The sequence below is a fragment of the Pleurodeles waltl genome, chromosome 7 (assembly GCF_031143425.1).
Source record: "Pleurodeles waltl isolate 20211129_DDA chromosome 7, aPleWal1.hap1.20221129, whole genome shotgun sequence".
Classification (NCBI taxonomy): Eukaryota; Metazoa; Chordata; class Amphibia; order Caudata; family Salamandridae; genus Pleurodeles; species Pleurodeles waltl.
In genome coordinates, this window is record NC_090446.1 from 4,268,183 (window position 1) to 4,288,824 (window position 20,642).

The 20,642-nt window shown below is 48.5% G+C and overlaps 1 long non-coding RNA gene and 1 pseudogene across 1 annotated transcript in view; one reads left to right on the forward strand and one right to left on the reverse strand.

Moving 5' to 3' along the window:
- LOC138247344 (zinc finger protein 585A pseudogene) overlaps window positions 1-19,988 on the reverse strand; it is a 55,744-nt pseudogene extending 35,756 nt beyond the window's left edge.
- Window positions 1-20,642, forward strand: part of LOC138303505 (uncharacterized) — a 1,082,407-nt gene that overhangs the window by 601,476 nt on the left and 460,289 nt on the right. The gene's annotated exons all lie outside the window — the stretch shown is intronic.

Sequence of the window (20,642 nt, forward strand, 5' to 3'; positions counted from 1 at the left end):
CTGTAACGCTGATCCAGCCGCCTTCTCGACTGCTTTCCTGGTGGATCATGCTGTGGGGGTAGTCTGCCTCCTCTCTGCACTAGAAGCTCCGAAGAAATCTCCTGTGGGTCGACGGAATCGTCCCCCTGCAACCGCAGGCACCAAAGAACTGCATCACCGGTACCTTGGGTCTCCTCTCAGCACGACGAGCGAGGTCCCTTGAATCCAGCAACTCTGTCCAAGTGACTCCCACAGTCCAGTGACTCTTCAGTCCAAGTTTGGTGGAGGTAAGTCCTTGCCTCCCCACGCCAGACTGCATTGCTGGGAACCACGACTTTTGCAGCTACTATGGCCTCCGTGCACTTCCGGCGGAAATCCTTTGTGCACAGTCCAGCCTGCGTCCACGGCACTCTAACCTGCATTGCACGACCTCCTGAGTTGTTCTCCGGCGACGTGGGACTCCTTTGTGCGACTTCGGGTGAGCACCGTTTCACGCATCCTCGTAGTGCCTGTTTCTGGCACTTCTGCAGGTGCTGCCTGCTGCTGAGAGGGCTCCTTGTCTTGCTCGACGCCCCCTCTGTCCCCTGACGCAATTGGCGACATCCTGGTCCCTCCTGGACCACAGCAGCATCCAAAAACACTAACCGCACGATTTGCAGCTAGCAAGGCTTGTTGGCGGTCTTTCGGCGGGAAAACACTTCTGCACGACTCTCCACGGCGTGGGGGATCCGTCCATCAAAGGGGAAGTCTCTAGCCCTTGTCGTTCTTGCAGAAACCTACGCTTCTACTGACCAGTAGCAGCATCTTTGCACCCACAGCTGTCATTTCCTGGGCATCTGCCCATCTCCGACTTGTTTGTGACTTTTGGACTTGGTCCCCTTGTTCCACAGGTACCCTCGACTGGAAATCCATCGTTGTTGCATTGCTGGTTTGTGTCTTTCCTGCAGAATTCCCCTATCACGACTTCTATGTCCTTTGGGGAACTTTAGTGCACTTTGCACTCACTTTTCAGGGTCTTGGGGTGGGCTATTTTTCTAACCCTTACTATTTTCTAATAGTCCCAGCGACCCTCTACAAGGTCACATAGGTTTGGGGTCCATTCGTGGTTCGCATTCCACTTTTGGAGTATATGGTTTGTGTTGCCCCTATCCCTATGTGTCCCCATTGCATCCTATTGTAACTATACATTGTTTGCACTGTTTTCTAATACTATTACTGCATATTTTGGTATTGTGTACATATATCTTGTGTATATTTGCTATCCTCATACTGAGGGTACTCACTGATATACTTTTGGCATATTGTCATAAAAATAAAGTACCTTTATTTTTAGTATATCTGTGTATTGTGTTTTCTTATGATATTGTGCATATGACACTAGTGGTACTGTAGGAGCTTCACTTGTCTCCTAGTTCAGCCTAAGCTGCTCTGCTAAGCTACCATTATCTATCAGCCTATGCTGCTAGACACCCTATACACTAATAAGGGATAACTGGGCCTGGTGCAAGGTGTAAGTACCCCTTGGTACTCACTACAAGCCAGTCCAGCCTCCTACATTGGTTGAGCAGCGGTGGGATAAGTGCTTTGAGACTACTTACCACTCTTGTCATTGTACTTTTCATAAGAGAAAAATATACAAAACAAGCTCAGTGTATGTACACATAACCAAAAAGTTTTGCATTTCCTCTTTTCACTCTTTTCTAAAGTGCTGAAAAGTACTTCTAAACTTTCTAAAAGTTCTTAAAAGGTTAAAAAGTTTTTTTCTGTCTTTCTAAAAGCTCTAAAAACTTTTTCTCACTTTTTCTGTCACTTAAACTCTTTCTAAAATGTCTGGCACAGGCCAAAATGTTGATCTGTCCAAACTTGCATATGACCACCTTAGCTGGAAAGGAGCAAGGAGTCTCTGTGTAGTAAGAGGTTTGAGTGTAGGGAAGAATCCTTCCTTGGAATTATTGCTTAACATGCTTAGAGAACAAGATAAGGCCAGAAGGGCCCCATCTGTTGAAAAAGCAGCTAATGGTTCCCAATCTGATCCAGGGACCCCCCTAGGAAAAGATTCAGGAAAGAAACTTCCTAGCCTGCCCATTACTAGACAGTCTAGCATAGTTGGTACTGATGTAGAGTCACACCATACAGATAGTGTTGTCTCACATCATAGCAAGAGCATTCATTCTCACCACAGTAGAACTGATGTTTCTGTTAACCAAGCTGTTAGGGTGCCTTCTGTAAGGGATAGGTCTCCTTCTGTCCATTCTCACCATACTTCTGTTTCAAGGCATGTCCCTCCCACCCACCCTGATGACAGATTGTTAGAAAGGGAGCTCAATAGATTGAGAGTGGAACAAACCAGACTGAAGCTCAAGAAGCAACAGCTGGATTTGGATAGACAGACCTTAGAAGTAGAGAAGGAGAGACAGAAGTTGGGTTTAGAAACCCATGGTGGCAGCAGCAGTATTCCCCATAGTCATCTTGCAAAAGAGAATGATTCCAGGAATCTGCACAAGATAGTTCCCCCTTATAAGGAGGGGGATGACATTAACAAGTGGTTTGCTGCACTTGAGAGGGCCTGTGCTGTACAGGATGTCCCTCAAAGGCAGTGGGCTGCTATCCTATGGCTATCATTTAGTGGAAAAGGTAGGGATAGGCTCCTTACTGTGAAAGAAAGTGAAGCCAATGATTACAAAGTTCTTAAGAATGCACTCCTGGATGGTTATGGCTTAACCACTGAACAATACAGGATAAAGTTCAGAGAGACCAAAAAGGAGTCTTCACAAGACTGGGTTGATTTCATTGACCATTCAGTGAAGGCCTTGGAGGGGTGGTTACATGGCAGTAAAGTTACTGATTATGACAGCCTGTATAACTTGATCCTGAGAGAGCATATTCTTAATAATTGTGTGTCTGATTTGTTGCACCAGTACCTGGTGGACTCTGATCTGACCTCTCCCCAAGAATTGGGAAAGAAGGCAGACAAATGGGTCAGAACAAGGATGAACAGAAAAGTTCATACAGGGGGTGACAAAGAGAACAATAAGAAGAAAGATGGTGAAAAATCTCAAGATAAGCATGGCGATAAGGGTAAAACCAAAGATCCCACTTCAAATCTTAAACACTCTTCAGGGGGTGGGGATAAAACTAATTCTTCCTCTTCTTCTCAACCTACACAATTTAAAAAGCCTTGGTGCTTTGTGTGTAAAAACAGAGGCCATAGGCCAGGGGATAAGTCCTGTCCAGGTAAACCCCCTGAGCCTACCACCACTAATACATCAAGCTCTAGTGCCCCTAGCAGTAGTGGTACTAGTGGTGGGACTGCTGACAACAGTCAAGTTAAGGGTGTAGTTGGGTTCACTTATGGGTCCATAGTAGAAACTGGGGTAGTCAGTCCCAAGACAGTTTCTGTCACACCTAGTGGCATTGGCCTTGCCACACTGGCTGCTTGTCCCCTTACAATGGATAAGTACAGGCAGACAGTTTCAATAAATGGTGTTGAGGCCTTGGCCTACAGGGACACAGGTGCCAGTATCACTTTGGTGACTGAAAACCTAGTGGCTCCTGAACAACACATCATTGGACAACAGTATAAAATTATTGATGTCCATAACTCCACTAAGTTGCTTCCCTTAGCTATAATTCAGTTTAGTTGGGGTGGAGTTACTGGCCCTAAGCAGGTGGTGGTATCACCTAGCTTACCTGTGGACTGTCTCTTAGGTAATGACCTAGAGGCCTCAGGTTGGGCTGATGTAGAGTTTTATGCCCATGCAGCCATGCTGGACATCCCAGAGGAATTGTTCCCTCTCATTTCTACTGAAATGAAAAAGCAAAGGAGAGAAGGCCTGAAAACTCAGGATCCCTCTCCATCAACAGGTAAAAAGGGCATCACAGTATCCCCTAACCACCCTGCCATTCAGGATACCATTCCTGTGGTGGGAGAAACCTCTCCTGGGGTGGCACCTGTTCCAAGGGAAGCATCAGCTGGCAAAGCTGTACTCCCTGAGGTAGAAGTACCTCTCTGTGGGATAACTAACATTGGTGAGAAAAAGAGCACCATTTTAGTTAACATGGAGCATCCCTCCAACCCTCCCAGAGAAACTTTAGTGCAGAAACTCTGCACTGCCTCACAACACTTAGGACAGCATCCCTGCCCTAGTGTGGAGCTCATAGGACAGCATCCCTGCCCTGCTCCAACTCAAAAGAAACAGCATCCCTGTTCTCTCTTCCAGCCATATGGACAAAGTTTTTGCCCAGCTATGGCTTTTCTGAGACAGCATCCCTGTCTGGCATTTCCATCACTACAAATAGGTTCAGTGGACAATTCCCACTGCTCTAAACTAAAACTTACTGATAGAAACTCTGAAAATACATCTTCACATTGTTGCTTAGCTAAAAAACTTCAAACAGGGTGGTTTACATCCCCACAGGGAAGTAACCATATAGTGGATGATAAAGGGAGTAACCAGTCTATTGCAGAGCTACTCTCTACTTATCACCACTTAGACAATAAAGTCTCAACTGGCCAAGGTTAGCCTTATTGTCCTTCGTTTGGGGGGGGGGGGGTGAGAAAGTACCCTCTTTCTAGCCTTGTTACCCCCACTTTTGGCCTGTTTGTGAGTGTATGTCAGGGTGTTTTCACTGTCTCACTGGGATCCTGCTAGCCAGGGCCCAGTGCTCATAGTGAAAACCCTATGTTTTCAGTATGTTTGTTATGTGTCACTGGGACCCTGCTAGTCAGGACCCCAGTGCTCATAAGTTTGTGACCTATAGGTATGTGTTCCCTGTGTGATGCCTAACTGTCTCACTGAGGCTCTGCTAATCAGAACCTCAGTGGTTATGCTCTCTCATTTCTTTCAAATTGTCACTAACAGGCTAGTGACCAATTTTACCAATTTATATTGGCTTACTGGAACACCCTTATAATTCCCTAGTATATGGTACTGAGGTACCCAGGGTATTGGGGTTCCAGGAGATCCCTATGGGCTGCAGCATTTCTTTTGCCACCCATAGGGAGCTCTGACAATTCTTACACAGGCCTGCCACTGCAGCCTGAGTGAAATAACGTCCACGTTATTTCACAGCCATTTTACACTGCACTTAAGTAACTTATAAGTCACCTATATGTCTAACCTTTACCTGGTAAAGGTTAGGTGCAAAGTTACTTAGTGTGAGGGCACCCTGGCACTAGCCAAGGTGCCCCCACATTGTTCAGGGCCAATTCCCCAGACTTTGTGAGCGCGGGGACACCATTACACGCGTGCACTACATATAGGTCACTACCTATATGTAGCTTCACAATGGTAACTCCGAATATGGCCATGTAACATGTCTATGATCATGGAATTGCCCCCTCTATACCATCCTGGCATAGTTGGCACACTCCCATGATCCCAGTGGTCTGTAGCACAGACCCTGGTACTGCCAAACTGCCTTTCCCGGGGTTTCACTGCAGCTGCTGCTGCCAACCCCTCAGACAGGTTTCTGCCCTCCTGGGGTCCAGTCAGGGCTGGCCCAGGATGGCAGAACAAAGGACTTCCTCTGAGAGAGGGTGTTACACCCTCTCCCTTTGGAAAATGGTGTGAAGGCAGGGGAGGAGTAGCCTCCCCCAGCCTCTGGAAATGCTTTCATGGGCACATTTGGTGCCCATTTCTGCATAAGCCAGTCTACACCGGTTCAGGGACCCCTTAGCCCTGCTCTGGCGCGAAACTGGACAAAGGAAAGGGGAGTGACCACTCCCCTGACCTGTACCTCCCCTGGGAGGTGCCCAGAGCTCCTCCAGTGTGCTCCAGACCTCTGCCATCTTGGAAACAGAGGTGCTGCTGGCACACTGGACTGCTCTGAGTGGCCAGTGCCATCAGGTGACGTCAGAGACTCCTCCTGATAGGCTCCTTCAGGTGTTGCTAGCCTATCCTCTCTCCTAAGTAGCCAAACCCTCTTTTCTGGCTATTTAGGGTCTCTGTCTCTGGGGAAACTTCAGATAACGAATGCAAGAGCTCATCCGAGTTCCTCTGCATCTGTCTCTTCACCTTCTGCCAAGGAATCGACTGCTGACGCGCTGGAAGCCTGCAAAACTGCAACATAGTAGCAAAGACGACTGCTGCAACTCTAACGCTGATCCAGCCGCCTTCTCGACTGCTTTCCTGGTGGTGCATGCTGTGGGGGTAGTCTGCCTCCTCTCTGCACTAGAAGCTCCGAAGAAATCTCCCGTGGGTCGACGGAATCGTCCCCCTGCAACCGCAGGCACCAAAGAACTGCATCACCGGTACCTTGGGTCTCCTCTCAGCACGACGAGCGAGGTCCCTTGAATCCAGCAACTCTGTCCAAGTGACTCCCACAGTCCAGTGACTCTTCAGTCCAAGTTTGGTGGAGGTAAGTCCTTGCCTCCCCACGCCAGACTGCATTGCTGGGAACCGCGACTTTTGCAGCTACTCCGGCCTCCGTGCACTTCCGGCGGAAATCCTTTGTGCACAGTCCAGCCTGGGTCCACGGCACTCTAACCTGCATTGCACGACCTCCTGAGTTGTTCTCCGGCGACGTGGGACTCCTTTGTGCGACTTCGGGTGAGCACCGTTTCACGCATCCTCGTAGTGCCTGTTTCTGGCACTTCTGCGGGTGCTGCCTGCTGCTGAGAGGGCTCCTTGTCTTGCTCGACGCCCCCTCTGTCCCCTGACACAATTGGCGACATCCTGGTCCCTCCTAGGCCACAGCAGCATCCAAAAACACTAACCGCACGATTTGCAGCTAGCAAGGCTTGTTGGCGGTCTTTCGGCGGGAAAACACTTCTGCACAACTCTCCATGGCGTGGGGGATCCGTCCACCAAAGGGGAAGTCTCTAGCCCTTGTCGTTCTTGCAGAAACCTACGCTTCTACTGACCAGTAGCAGCATCTTTGCACCCACAGCTGGCATTTCCTGGGCATCTGCCCATCTCCGACTTGCTTGTGACTTTTGGACTTGGTCCCCTTGTTCCACAGGTACCCTCGACTGGAAATCCATCGTTGTTGCATTGCTGGTTTGTGTCTTTCCTGCAAAATTCCCCTATCACGACTTCTATGTCCTTTGGGGAACTTTAGTGCACTTTGCAGTACCATACAACTGGTATGGAAGAGAGTATTACAGCATGCAAGACCCATCGGGAATCATGATGACCATTACCCAGTAGCCCAACATTTTGCTATGCATCATTCTGGAGACAGAAATTAGCTGAGATTCAATGGGGTAGATCAAATCAGGCCAAATCCTCGGGGTGGTGATCGGAGTGCCGTCCTAAGTAAACAGGAATCAAGATACACTATTGAGCACAACACTAAGGTCCTATGTGGTCTTAACACGGATGAAGAGCTACATCTCCACTTAAAGAGATGGAGGAAAACTAACTTCAGTGGTCACTACTATTGAGTTCATGCTTACTGTAAACTGTATATAGCATTTTAAATGTACAAAGCCCCCTTTTTCTATGTGTAACCTTTTTAAGTTTTAGTAGGATATGAATGGTCTCTTGTCTAGGACGCTGGGCTCGAGGATGCTCCGGCTGGGGCACCCTACCCTTTTCTTCCGCTGCACAAGTGCACTTGGGGGATACTTCACTTTTATATATATATATTACGACAGACTAGAGTTTCAATGTTACATGGGGTTTTGTATTACTAAATTCCATCAAAAGTAGAAGCTATACATGAAATGTACTCTATCTGTATATGTTCTAGTCCATTGGCATAGGGCATGGAGATTGATAACATTGGTACACTTGGGCTATGTTTCTGGCCTTCCTGGTTTGTTTATCCTCTAGCCATTAGAGACACGCATCTATTAGGTAATGTACTTTTATTCTATGACTGATTAGGTTGACACTTCTAGGTCCACTTGGGTTTTATTTGTTTAATCATTGAATTTTGAGTTTGTGAACATGTGTTTATATATTATCATTTCCATGCCATGTAGTTTAGGAGTCATTCATGTTTATCTGGATATGCGGTGTCCCATTTAATTATATGGACACATACGTAATATACTTACTAATGCTACAACAGTATCAGAACTGTATCAAAATATATATGTTTACTAGTAATTTTCTTTTCTATATGTTTGTATCATAAGTATGCTATTGAGAAACTGGTTTATGTGTTTTATTACTGATATTCTGAAGACCAGGGCACATTCTAAGATGGCAGTATTTGACCTGGCTTGTTTACCGGGTTGCACCCTGATAGTCCGCCGCTTCCCTCAAGGTTCACTATGGTATATAAGATATGGTAAGACACACACCCCCCTGTGTTAACAAGGCTGCATGCCAAAATGCGTTGCAGGGGTTGGAATCAATTAAATAAAGACTTCATCTTCCCTGACATCGAATGAGCGTGCATTCTCTTTTGGAGATCAAGCTTATCAGTATTTGTCGCAGGGCCGCACCCGACATCACGCGGCACTCCCAGCAGCATCTTTGGAGGTACAGTTGTTTTTTATGTAATTTGTGGACTAAACTTTCTGGATGATGTATGCAGATCCATGAATTATCAATTATATTAACAAAAGTTAATAGTATTTTATGTGTATTTTATTAAATACTTAGGAAATTCTTAATATTGTGGTTGGAGCATAATTGGTTACTTTTGATACTGAAGTAATATCTGTTGGTCTTAGGTTGATAATTAGGCAGACTCATAGCGAAATATTGGATTTTAATAAGTCCGGAGAAAAACCTTTGTATTGGTTTGGCTGAACCCTATCCCCTGTGGCTTTGTAAAAAGGATCTAAATTATTGTTGTTTTAGCCATGTTGTACCCCACTGTGGCTGCTGTACAGCACGGCTTAATGTCGGTGAAGTGTGGTGGGTAGATTAGGGTGGGGTAGGTTGGGGTAGATTGGGGTGGGGTACATTGGGCTCGGTAGATTGGTGTGGGGATAGATTGGAGCAGATCGGATGGAGTATGTTGGTGCAGATTGGGGTAGATTTGGGGAAGCTGGGGTTGACTGGGGTGGGGTAGATTGGTGTGGGTAGCTTAGAAAGGGGCAAATTGGGTGGGGTACTTTTGGATGGGGTAAACAGTAGAGGGGTAGATTGGAGTGTGGTTGATTGGAGTGGAGTAGGATGAGGTACATTGAAGAGGGGTAATCTGGAGTGGGATAGACTGGGTGGGTAGACTGGGTGGGGTAGATTAGAGTCAGTAGGTTGGCTGGAGTAGGCCTGGAGTGGGGTAGATTGGAATGGGTACATTGGGGTAAACTGGGGCAGAATGGGGCAGATTGTAGTGGTGTAGCTTGAGTTACACTGTAGTGGGAAGACTAGAGACTGGAGTAGTTGGAGTGGGGAAGACTGGAGTGGGTAGACTGAGGAAGATAGGAGTGGGGTAGATTTGGGCAAATTGGATTGGGGTAGGTTTGGGTAAATAGGAGTGGAGTAGATTGTAAAGGGGTAGATTGTAGAGGGGTAGATTGTAGTGAGGTAGACTGGGGTAGATTGCAGTGGGTTCACTGGGGTAAACTGGAGTGTGATAGAACACAGTAAGGTAGAGGCGGAAGACTGAAGAGGGGTATACTGAGTGAAGTAGATTGGGGTCGGCTAGATTGGTAGTTTGTATTGGGGTAAGCTGGGATGAGTAAATTGGGGTGGTGTAGATTATGGTGGAGTAAACTGGAGTGTGATGTACAGGGGTGGGGTTGGCTGAGGTAGATTGAAGTAGGGTAGGTTGGGGTAGATTGGTGTGGGCATATTGAGGTAGACTGGAGTAAGGAAAATTTGGGTGGTTGTGGGAAACAGGCACTTTGTTGCAGTGCCCCCCCCCCACCCCCACACTTTTTGCCTGGCTTCTGGATGCAACTTGGACTGGAGTGCACTGGGATCCTGCTAACCGGGTTCCCAGTGCCAGTGTTCTTTCCCTAAAACATTGTAAAGGTAATTGGATACACCTTTAACTACCACTATAAGTCCCTAGTAAAAAGTACTTAGATCCCCATTGCATGGGGTAATAATGGTAGGCCCCTAAGGGCAGCAGCACTGGTTGTGCCACCCTCTCGGGCCATGCATCCTGATACACCCAGCACTGCCATTGCAGGCTGAGTGTCCTGGTGCAAACCAACACAAACTCGACATTGCACACCACCTGTGTGCCCTGTGCACCATACACCGCATACACTACGGAGAAGACATCCCTCTGGCAGGCCTTCCAGCGCTAAGGCAGGGTGCACCATACGATATGTGAGGGCATAATTGCATGAGCAATATGCTCCCACTGTGTCCTTGCCAAACCTGGGACATAGTGAGTGAACAGAGCAGGCATTAAAATACATGTGCTGGACACTGGTCAACACGAGTTTCCCAGCTACCCGATGGCCACTCTGATCCCTGGGTTGTTTGGTATTAAACAACTCAGAATGATAAAACTAAACTGGCACCAGTACTGCATTTATTATAACATGTACCCGGGTAGACTGCAGAGGGGCTGATTGGGAGAAACTGGAGTGTGGAACAATAGAGTAAGGTAGATGGGGTAAAGTGGAGAGGGGTAGATTGGGTGGTGTAGATTGGGGTGGGGTAGATGGGGTGATTGGGGTGGGGTAGAATGGCAGTTTGGATTGGCGTGGTGTAGATTAGGGTGGGGTAAACTGGGGAGTGGTGTATTGGGGTGGGGTTGACTGAGGTAGATTGGAGTGAGGGAGGTTGGGGTTGATTGTTGTGGGCCTACTGAGGTAAAATGGGGTGGGGTGGATTGGGGTGGTGCAGATTAGGGAAAATTGAGGTAGATTTGTGCATATTTGGGTATCTTGGGGTGGGGTACACTGGAGTGGAGTAGATTTGGGCAGATTGCGGTAGAAGGAAGTGTTGTAGATTGGGGTACATTGAAATGGGGTGGATTGGAGTGAGGTGGAATCAGATAAATCAAAGTGTGGTAGAGAGGGGTAGATTGGGATATAATGGAGAGCAGTAGACTGGAGAGGGGTAGATTAGGGCAGAGTGGGATGGGTTAGATTGGAGTGGGGTATTTTGGAGTGAGATAGATTGGAATGGAGTAGATTGGAGTGGTATAAATTGCAGTTGGGTATAGAGGGGTAGATTTGGATAGATTGGATTGCATTTGAGTGGGGTACATTTGAGTAAATTGGTGTGGGGTACAGTGGGGTGGGTAGATTTGAGTAGGTCGGGTGGGGTAGACTGGGGTAGTGTATATTGGAATAGGTTGCATAGGGTAGATTGGGGCAGACTGGAGTGGGGTATATTGGGGTAGTGTAGATTGGAGAAAATTGATGTAGAGTAGGGCAGATTTGGGAAGAATGGGGTAGGGAGGACTCGGGTGGAGTAGATCTGGGTGGGGGAGACTGGAATGGAATACTTAGAATTTGGGGTAATGGGATAGATCAGAGTAGACAGGAGTGAGGTAGAGAGGGACAGATTGGGATAAACTGGAGTGTGGTAGATTAGTTTAGATTGTAGTGAGGGTGCTTGGGGTATATTGGGATGTAGTGGATTGGAGTGGGATAGTGAGGTAGAATTGAGTGCAGTAGATTGTAGGGGTTAGGGAGGTGTAGATTGGAATAGATTGGAACCCGGCAGGTTGCGGTGGATTAGAGTGTGGTAGATTAGAGTAAACTGGAGTAACTTGGAGTAGGGAGAGTAGACGGGTTGCTTTGGGTGGTGTAAATTGGAAAAGGTAGAATGGGGTAAATTGGTTCTGCCTGGGGTAGGGTGGAGTCAGTAGCTCGAGTTGGGTAGATTGGAGAAGATTGGAGTCGGATAGATTGTGAGTATTGGACTTGTGTAGATCAGGGTATACTGGAGTACTGTAGACTCGGGCAGATTAAAGTGGAGTAGTCTGAAGCTGGGTTGAGTGGAGTGGGGATGATAGGGGAGGCTGGATAGGGAAGATTGGAGTGGGGTAGACTCGGGTTGATAGGGGTAGACTGGAGTGGGGTAAACCGAGATAGACTGGAGTGGGGTAAATTGGGTAGACTGAAGTAGTTGGAGTGGGGTATATTGGAGTGTGGTATATTGGGGTAGATTAAAGTAGCGTAGATTTGGGTATATTGGAGTGGTGTAGATTGGGGTATATTGGAGTTGTATTGATTGAAGTGGGGTAGACTGTCGTAGATTGTAGTACAGTAGAGTGGGGTACATTGGAGTGGAACAGATTAGTGTGTGGTAGATTGGAGCAGGACAGATGGGTTAGACAAGAGTGGGGTAGAATGGGTGGGCTAGATTGGAGTGGGTAGACTGGGGTAGACTTGGTGGGTAAAACTGGAGTGGGGTAGTCTGGGGTAGATTGGGGCAGATTGGGTAGACTGGAGTGGGGTAAATTGAGGTAGACTGGAGTAGTTGGAGTGTAGATTGGAGTGGGGTATATTGGGGTAGATTAGAGTGGCGTATATTTGGGTATACTGGAGTGGTGTAGATTTGGGTATACTGCAGTGGTATAGTTTGGAGTGGAATAGATTAGAATGTGTGGTAGATTGCCGTAGGTATGAGTGGGGTGCTTTGGAGTGGGGAAGATTGGGGTAGACTGGAGTGGGATATATTGGACTGGGGAAGGTTGAGGTACGTTAGAGTGGGGTAGAATGGGTAGATTGGGGGAGTTGGGTCGATAAGAGTAGATTGCAGTAGGGTAGATTGGAGTGAAGCAGACTGAAGTCAATTTGAGTGGGGTATATTGGAGTGGGGTAGACTGCTGTAGAGCATATTGAAGTGGGGTAGTTTGAGTAGATAATAGTGGTTTAGATGAGGTATACTGGAGTGGGGTAGACTGGACTGGTGCAGATTGAGATAGGTTGGGTGGGGTAGATTGGGTTGGGGTAGGCTAAGGTAGATTGGTAGACAGGAGCGGGGTACAGTGGGGGTAGGATGGGGTGGGGAGACGGGTGTGTGTTAGATTGAGGTGGGGTAGATTGGTTCAGGTAGATTGGGGTTAGTTAGATTAGGGCAGACTGAAGTGAAATAGATTATGGTTGATTGGAGTGGGGTAGACTGGTGTTGGTAGATTGAGGTACATTGGGGTATGGTAGATTGTGATGTGTAGATTGAGGCAAACTGAACTAGATTAGAGTGGGGTAGACTGGGTAGATTGTAGTGGAGTAGACTGTAGTGGGGTAGATTTGGGTACATTGGAGTGGGGTAGTTCAGGGTAGATGGGTTAGACTGGAGTAGGATAGATTGGGTGGGTGAACTGGAATGGGAAAGATTGAGGTAGAGGGTACATTGGGATGAGGTACATTGTGGTAGACTGAGGTATGGTAGATCAGGGTGGGAGAGACTGGCGTGTGTTAGACTGGGGTAGAGTTGATTGGAGTGGGGTAGACTGGGGTAAATTGGAGTGGGTAGATTTGGGTGGTGTAAATTGGTATGGGGTAGATTAGGATAGATTGGTGTGGAGTAGATTAGTGTAGATTTTAGTGGGGTAGCTGGGGTAGACTGGAATGGATTAGATTGGGTGGGGTAGATTGGAGTGCTGTAGACTGGGGTAGGATATGTGAGGTAGATTGGGGTGGGGTGGGGTGGGGGTGGACTGGGGCAGATTGGGGTTGGGTAGATTGTAGTGGAACCGGTTGGGGTATTGTAGCTCGAGATGGGGAGATTGGTGTGCGTTAGATTGGGGTGGGGTAGATTAGGGTGGATTAAAGAGGGGCAGATTGGGGTAAATTGGAGTGGGATAGATTGGAATGGGTAGATTTGGGTGGTGTAAATTGGTATGGGGTAGATTAGGATAGATTGGTGTGGGGTAGATTGATGCAGATTTCTCTGGAGTAAATGGGGTAGACTAGAGTGGATTAGAATGGGTTGGTAGATTGGAGTGTCGTAGATTGGGTGGGTAGATTAGGGTGGGGTATACTGGGGAAAATTAAGGTGGGGTAGATTGGAGTGGGACAGGTTAGGCTAGGGTAGATCGGGATGGGGAGAATGACGTGTGTTAGACTGGGGTGAGGTAGATTGGGATGGATTGGAGTGGGGTAGATTGGGGTAAATTGGAGAATGGTAGTATGTGGTACACTGGGTAATTTGGAGTGTGGTGGATTGGAGTGGGGTATGCTGGGTAAATTGGAGTGGAGCAGATTGGAGTGGGGTAGATTGGAATGGGTAAAATAAAGTAGGATATGTGGATTGGGGTAGATTGGAGAGGATCAATTGGCAACAGACTATGGCCTTCCCACTCCAATCTTCCCCATGTACCCCACTCCAATCCAATCAGTTCCCCTCCAACTACTGCAGTCTAGACAATCTACTCCACAACAATCTACCCCCTCCAATCTGCCCCAACCTATCCACTCCAATCTGCTTCAGTTAGCCCCAATCTTCCCCACTCCAATCACTGAGGACCGCAGGTGGGCCTTACAGTCAGTCGCTACCCTGAGCACCAACAGCGGGGCCAGGGATGATGAAAAACGGTTGCACATCTTCCCATCAGAGGACAACACCCCCTCCCTCTCGGATTACTCTTACCGTGACTCGCATACTCTTCCACTGGTGACCCCACAAATTGCAGACACTCGTATTTGAATGTTTCAATCTTCTGTTCTCTCTCCATCTACTTTCATCCACTATTTATACTACCAGCGGGCACATCCTGCCCAAATAGTATTCATGTGTTTACTATCTTGGTTACTGTATTGACACCCTGGAGGCCCCACCTCGCACACAATGTGAATGCATGCTTTACTGGGCCCTCCTACCATGTCTGCCCATGCACCCCGAGTCCTTTCTAGGTGGGGATCCAATACACCTGATGGGCTCCCCGGGTCCAACACGACTCATCCCTCGCACAACAGGGCACACTAGTCCCATTTTCCACTCGAGAGTTAGACCACACCCCTGTTCTTCTAGTGTGAGCATACTGCCAGTTGTAGTAGACTCCCTAGTTCACTGTGAGTTTACAAATCCAACACCTTCCTCCTGTATGGCAGGCAATAGCAGACAGACTTCTATTTAGGGCGTATAGTCTCTGATCAAGGCACCCACATCATGGACCTATGATGACAAACTACGCGCCCTCCTATGCCGACACGGCGGCTCCCGCAAGACTGCCTAGAAGTCTTGGCTTCCATGAAACACAAGAAGCACATAATCAGGCATATTTTGCAGAGAATCACAACACTGCCTCCACAGGGACCCTTGAATGGGATGCCTTCAAGGTGGTGATGAGATGCATCTGTATGCAAGAAATCGTGGACGTCCAACACATGCTGGACAAGGAAATAATGGTAGCCGAGCACCGTCCTGCTGACTTGCAGAAAGGGGCAGACCGGGATCCGACGGGCCTCCCAGCCTACACAGCAGCGAAAACAGATTGTACAGCCTTTTAGAGCGGTTGCGCACTTTAACTTTGTGGCCTTAGCAGGCAAGGTGCATGGAGAGAGCAACAAATCTGGTTGTCTCCTTTCCTAGTGATCAGGAAGGAAGCCCCTGTCAGTCCCATCACAGAGATAATCACGGAGTCCTGCACCCAGGTACGTACAGAGTGAGATTTTTCAAGCATTTCATACAGACTACTGCTCTATTTACCAGGTGCCATCATCCACCTCCCCGAACAAGTCGCCCTCATCCCTAACAGATACCCTCTTTCTGCGTGTTGCCTACTCCGCCAGGCTTACCCTGGACGCTGTAATCAAGGACGTCCAAGGTCACGCAGGCCATCAAAGACTTAGCCCCCAACAAAACCCCAGGACTCGATGGATTATCCCTCAACTATTATGCTACTTTCCCCACAATCCTAGCCACCGCCTCACTGAGATGTTTGAGGCAGCCCTCCAACTCGGTGAGCTCCTGCAATCCCTCCAGGAATCCCTCCTGGTCTCAGTTCCCAAGCCTGATAGGGACACTGCCCACATAGGATCATATTGTCCCTTCGCCATCCTCAGAGTGGATGCCCGCTCTCCCCGCTGCACTTTACAGTGGCAATGGAACCCCTTGCCACACAACTACGTGGGGCATACACCTGGAAGACAGAACGCGTGCTGCATCTTTATACATGGGTGCCCTACTAACATACTGCCAGCATGTGACAGCTGACCCCTCCCAGCTCCACGACACCCCCACTGCTTTGCGGAGGCATGCAGGACTCCAGGTTAACTGGAAGACGTTGACAATCTATTGTCTCTGCCCTCACCATCCGCTGCGAGTCGTTTGCCTCACGATGTGCAGCTTCATGAGTCATGAGGCGATTCTCTCCCTGGGGGTCCACCTCTATCAGTCCCATCGGACATCTACAAGGGAAACCTCCGTAGGGCCCTCCCGGAATCAGGTTGCTAGTACGTTTTTGGCAACTCCTGCCCCTGGTCCCAGTTGGAAAGACTGCATTAGCTGAAATGGTTCTTGTGCTTCGGTTTTTTATATTACTTTGGGAACTTATCCATTATACCACTGAAGGCGTTCTTTAAGAAACTAGATTCCCTTTTATGTACACATATCTGGGGGCATGGGCATCGCTGTGTCACTTGCAAAAAAATACAGATTCCAGTGCGTAGGGAAGGACTGAGTGCCCCTTCATTCAAAGCATACTTTCTGGCAGAATAGCTGCAATGGCTCTCGTGCTGGATGGTGCAACGTTACATGAGAGAGGCCAGCAATGAATAATGGTTCGTATCAGTAGCCACAAAGGCCTTCTCCTACCAAGGGCTTTACTCTCATCTCCCTGACCACTACAAGTGGTCACAGCATGTTCCTGCATGCGCTGCATACACTGCCTTGCAATGGGATTCATAGCATATGCACCAGCAATGCCGCTGATCGGCCTCCCTTGTTTTCCTGGCTACTATACGTCTAAAGGTTTACAATCCTGGACTGACTGATTGCTGATCTCAGTGGGGGACCTGTTTTGGATGGCCTATCCTTTGCCTGTGATCAATTAGCCACAGACTATGGCTTCCACCGGGACAGTTTCTTACTCGGGGCCAACTACACATCACCTTTCGCATTCTCTCAGGCACATCGGAAACAGAACCCACTACCCACCTGGTCTTACAAACCATACTCACTATGGGTGACAGTTGTCATCAGATAACATGTCTGTATGAAGCCATTCGCGAGCTCATGGATATGCCACTCACAACACTCCGACATAAATGGGAGAGTGACACAGGGAGAGTGCTACATGACAGGGAGTGGGACTAGGCACTAGAGTATCCCAACAGGTCTCCCGGAACACCCGATACACAGACCGTACTTTTCCCACTCCCAAGTGAACCGCTATTTCCCAAACACATAGCTCAGCTGTCCCCGGTGTCACACACTCGACGCAGATCTCACACACATGCTATGGTCAAGCCTGGCCTTACAAAGCTACTAGCAGACAATATACTAGCAGACAGTTCATGGAACTGCCTGATCCCCGTACGTGGGAAGCAACTGCCTTAGGAATCTTTAAGTACCGGAAGTGAGATAAGGTACGCCTGATTTGCGATGCTGGCACTCCTTCTAGCCAAGCGCACACTTACTCTTCAGTGGTGATCGCCGACAGCCCCATCGCTGGGTGCCTGGAATGGGGCAAAGTGCAAATGGGGATGGGTGCAAGAGGACGCTCTTTGCTAAGAGGAGATCCATCATCTCTACAAGCGAGACTTCTCCTCACAGTGGGCTACACTTTACACACAGTTCCTTCTGATAGTGGAACCCCTGCCCCCGTGGATCACTGCATGGAACGCACGCCGGACACAAGGAGTCCTATTAAGTAACCTAGGCTGCTCCACTACTCCAATGCCTTTGCCTGACATGAGGTGGGACAGACCCCCGAGGAGGCCCCCTTCTCTACCCACATCTCCTTTCCCACCGGGTCGCCAGCCCTCAGGACTCTGCCTAACCGTGTCCATGGCTGGCTCCTAAATGAGTATCCCATAACTTTTCCGTGACACTACTAATGTGCCATCTCCTGCACCTATCCCTTTCTCTCCCTGGTTTTTGTTGACAACCCCGTTAGCGCCATTATGGCGAGGTACATGCAGAATCCCCGGTTCACTTCTCAGTCAAACCTGGTGAAATCTGCGTGAAATGTTCTCCAAGCTCTCCCTGCTTCACCAGATACAGGATGCATGAATGATCTGCCTGGCTGCAGGTGCTGCTCGCAATAAAACAACTCAGTGCAAACAATGAGCTTGAGAACCGCGTATGCAGAGCTCTCTGGTCTAGCTTAGGGTTATGAGACTGGGACAGGGCACAGCAGGGCAGTCCTGCAGCTCTCACCAAGCACTGCCACGGATGTCTAGGATCCTTCAGAATCCATCTTCATCACAAACTGGTTCAAACACATACAACTCCGCCTCTGCACCTCATCTTCATTTTAAAAAAAGCATTGCTATGGAAAATTAGGGCACGACTTACGTGTCAAGAAAAATTCACTCTCATAGCAGCTTGGAACATTTGTCATCCGGTGCTGCCCACAATATAGGTCACGACTCTGCCCCGTCCAGTGTCTATTTCTGAAAAACACATAATTTCCAAAAAGCATAGATTTTAGAAATGAGCTAGAACTTTTATGTCAAGAAATGTACACAAAAAGCAAAAAATAACTTTACGTAGATAGAATCAAATACATAAATTCCACTAACAATATAAACACTGGTTATTGAAGGTGGCGTCATCAAGTGAAAGAAGACCCGTCTAAGGTCAAGGGTCACCAGCAGATTGTTATGCTATCTGTCCTCAGATACGGTTTAAACATATTCTTCTTGTTCTCTATACGAAATATGCTCCACAAAATTACATTTTAAAAGTTTCTGTTCTTCTGTTTCCCAGGAATCTATTCCATACTCCTAACATGCACATGAAAGCAAATGCATCTTTTCTTCAATACATTTGAATACAGTTTTGAGCATCTCCGCCCAACCACTTGTAAAATGTCCGAGAAGGCTAGGTGTATCCTAGCTATACATACAGATGTCTCCTGGAATAGAAACCGCCATTGCCATCTAAATACGGGTCATTAAAGCTCAGATATCAGGGATCAGGTATACATTAGATGATTGTGTTCAGATCCTCACTATTACATGTTTTCAATATCTAGAATGTAAAACAGTAATAGAATGACAATCTACCTTTAAAGACTCAGATAACGTCTCATTAAGCCTAAATTGAATAAATGTTCGACCCCACGATTTATCGCGACCGATCGGTTCGCTTAAGGCTCCTTGTAAAGCAGGTGCAGCCCAGTCGGACCAGGTTCTGAGGCAGCAGAGGGCACAGGGTGACTCCTCGACCCACACTGACGAAAGCCAGCACTTGAAAGGTCCACACGGGTCGGTTTGGTGAGCTGGATATCTTAGAGAAGTGGGGGGCTCAGGGCTCTTGCGGCTCCCCACAATCCAGCTCCATAGAGTCCACGAGTGCAAGAGCTTGCTGTAAATGTGTGAAGCGGGGATGCCGTGGGCACGAAACTGGTATGTCCCAAGCTTGGCCTTATTCCGTCCTTGCCAATCCACGTTGTCTTCGTGCAAAACACCAGGAGTTTGGGGACCAGCACCAGAGACAATGCACATTACTGGGTCTCATGGTCATTCAGTCCATCCGGGTCTTTACTTTGACTCCCCTCCTCTAGCTGACTGAAGATGTGCTATCCAGGGAGAGGGTTAAATACCCGGAGTGAGCGCCTCCTTTACCCATCACTCCTCCATACATTGCGATTCATCTGTGCTTCCTTATATAGCGCTTCTCAGGGCATTGCAGGGTGTCGGGGCGCTTTACAGGATGCAGTATATAAATCTGAGACACGTGCAGAGACGGAGCTCAGGCGTCAAGTGCAGTCACTGTGTAGGCAGGGGTCCCCGAGATGAATCCAACCAAGCGCTGGGTGGGTTGGGTCTGCTGGGGGCCCCTCCCGGGACAGCCCCCTCCTCCAGCAGCCCTTCTGGGCCCGCCTGTGTTCAGAAGACCGTGTCAAGGGGGGCTCAGGGGCGCGGCTGTGGAGGGGGTCCGGGGTGTTACACCCCTAAGAAATGCGTAACCTGACCACCTGGTGGGCGCTCCCTCCGGCGCCCCGAGGGTGCTCTTTACATAACATGAAGCGTCCTCTCCCTCCGGAGGACCCGAGCACGGACTGCGCGTGGTCAGAGATCGGACACTAATCACCGGAGGACCCGAGCACGGACTGCGCGTGCTCAGAGATCGGACACTAATCACCGGAGGACCCGAGCACGGACTGCGCGTGCTCAGAGATCGGACACTAATCACCGGAGGACCCGAGCACGGACTGCGCGTGCTCAGAGATCGGACACTAATCACCGGAGGACCCGAGCACGGACTGCGCGTGCTCAGAGATCGGATACCAATCACCGGGGGCCCCGAGCACGGACTGCGCGTGCTCAGAGATCGGATACTAATCACCGGAGGACCTGAGCACGGACTGCGCGTGCTCAGAGATCGGATACTAATCACCGGAGGACCCGAGCACGGACTGCGCGTGCTCAGAGATCGGATACTAATCACCGGAGGACCCGAGCACGGACTGCGCGCGCTCAGAGATCGGATACTAATCTAAGGTACTGGAGCGCTCTACATGAGCACCAGTTACTACACAGTAAATACACTAAATAGTGGAAATAATACAGTAATAATAATAATACAGATTACACTATTTACATAACATTATATAACATATACAAAGCTCCCCTGCCCATTACCCGCTCAGACCATCACCAGGGCAGCTTTTCTATCTTCTGTAGGAAGGTCTTAGGAAAGCCAAAGCATGAGGGCGTCAGGCCACCCGCC